Source organism: Octopus bimaculoides, chromosome 22 (assembly GCF_001194135.2).
Source record: "Octopus bimaculoides isolate UCB-OBI-ISO-001 chromosome 22, ASM119413v2, whole genome shotgun sequence".
In the NCBI taxonomy this organism is placed as follows: Eukaryota; Metazoa; Mollusca; class Cephalopoda; order Octopoda; family Octopodidae; genus Octopus; species Octopus bimaculoides.
In genome coordinates, this window is record NC_069002.1 from 7,917,295 (window position 1) to 7,919,766 (window position 2,472).

Genomic DNA, 2,472 nt, shown 5'->3' on the forward strand with positions numbered 1-2,472 from the left:
ATATATATATATGTATATATGTATATATGTATATATGTATATATGTATGTGTATATGTATGTTTGTATGGATGGATGGATGCATGGATGCATGGATGTATGTACGTATGTATGCATGTATGTCTTCATGTCTGCATGTATGTATGTATGTATGTATGTATAGATAGATAGATAGATAGATAGATACATAGATAGATAGATAGATAGATAGATAGATATTATTTACATAAACTAGATATAAAGTAATGGAATCGAATCCAGGAAAACTACTATCAGAAATAGGCCAACCACTTAACTGCCACTAGATAAAGAGTAAAACTTTAAAACAACAAAATGACACACGTCAATCGCAAACGATCTCTGCAAGTGTTAGAAAGCTGGAGTGAAGAAAACTTGTAAGTTAGAAACTGTGAATGAGAAAACAAAATGATATTTGAAATGATATTTGAAATCAACCAATGAAAACAAAGTAATAGACCAAAGGCCCCACACTTAGATATGTATAAAACGATTACGACAACTATTAGAAAAACATAATTCTTCTTTACTGAAGATGGCAAGGTCGCGATTAGTGAGTTAAATAAACAATATGTTCTGTTGACAAAGTAGAACCTTTTTAACAAGTGTATTAAAGTTTATGTATGAGCGTATGTGTGCGCGTTAGTCTGTGAGTAGGTGAGACAGTGAGTGAGTGAGTGAGTGAGTGAGTGAATGAGTGAGTGAGTGAGTAAGAGAGATAAATAGAGAGAGAGAGCGAGAGAGAGAGAGAGAGAGAGAGAGAGAGTGGACGTGGGTGTTTATGCATATGTGAACAAATATATTTTTACACATTCATATATGTGCAAAAAGTGCCCTTGCTCACGCAATCTTACTCACACAGGCATACATATATAAGTTAAATAGATAGAGATCCGGCTGCTGGAAACTTAAGAAGTCACTTTTGGCTCATGTGGATTACAGGAGACGGATTAAACTGTTCGTGATGAGGGCATTGTGTGGTGCCATTATTAACAACAAATGGTGGTGTGTCCTCAAAAGATCCATAAAATATGAGTCTATTAGGTATAGCAAAGAGTTAGTGGCTAAGAAAAATAGAGTAGAAAGGGATTTAACTTGGTCCCTAGACGAAGCACTGTAATCTGGGGTCGATTCCTTGGACTAAAATCCTTGAAGGTTGTGCTCCAGTATGACCGCAGTCAAATGACTGAAACATGCAAAGAATAAGTAATAAAACAAATATAAAAAAAAATATCTGTGTGTGTTTGCATGTATGCTTGTGTGTATGTATGTATGTATGTATGTATGTATTTACGTATGAGATCCATTCCTGAATATTTCAGACTCTTTCAGGAGAGACATTAATTTCAAAAAAGCATGGCCGCTATTCAATGTCTCGCACAAATAAAAGATAAGAGATTAAAGACAACAAATGTTCAATATTTATAGTTATGTCTTAAGAAATGTTTTAACACAGCCTATCGACATACTGAGCGCCAATGCTCTCTTTAAACAATCAAGTCGTTAAACATTTCAAAAGTTTCTTTTGTCGCTCGATTTGTAGAAGGGAAGAGTACGCAGAATGCTTGCATTTTACACACGTATCTGAGTAGAGGTATACTTTAAATCATAATGAAGATTTGTGAATTACACACGGAATAGAGAGAAAGGTAACAGGAGAATTATTACGATTCGACAGAATGTTGAACAGGGTGGATAGGAGCAAAAGTAAGCGAAAAGAAGAATGAATGCGCGTATGTGTGTGTGTGTGTGTGTGTGTGTGTGTGTGTGTGTGTGTGTGTGTGTAAGAGAGAGAGAGAGACAGACAGACAGAGAGAAAAGGGAGAGCGCCAAAGGAACTACGAATTAGTCGTTGTTTGGGTATTTGCTATGTGCTAAAATTGCTTAAAACGCTATCTACTTAGAATGTCCGTCACAGAAGTGAATATTTCATCGCTATCGTGACAGTTTCTAATCTGAGAATTATGATGTGAATTTATCTCACCAAATATTTGTGTGATTTTCTTTTTGTTGTTCAGGTAACAAATGTCAATTTAAAGTGAGAAAAGAGGTACATCACAATATCTTGAAATTATTTCGAATTATTTCTTCTTGGTTCCAATATTTCTAAATTTCTCTCCGTCAGGTTTATTTCCACAAATACGTTATTCATGTTATGTCTGCATGCAATAAATATATCGTTCTAAGTCTGAATATACGTAGAAAAACAGAGATATAAATACATAACTACACATACACACACACACACACACATACACGCACACACACACACACACACACACAAACACACACACACACACACACACACACACATACACGCACACATACGCGCGCATATAGATAGATAGAACTATGGATAGATAGATAGATAGATAGATAGTAAGATAAATGGAGCGATAGATAGATTTCATATATACCTATATGTATGTGTATATGTGTGTGTGTGTGTGTATGA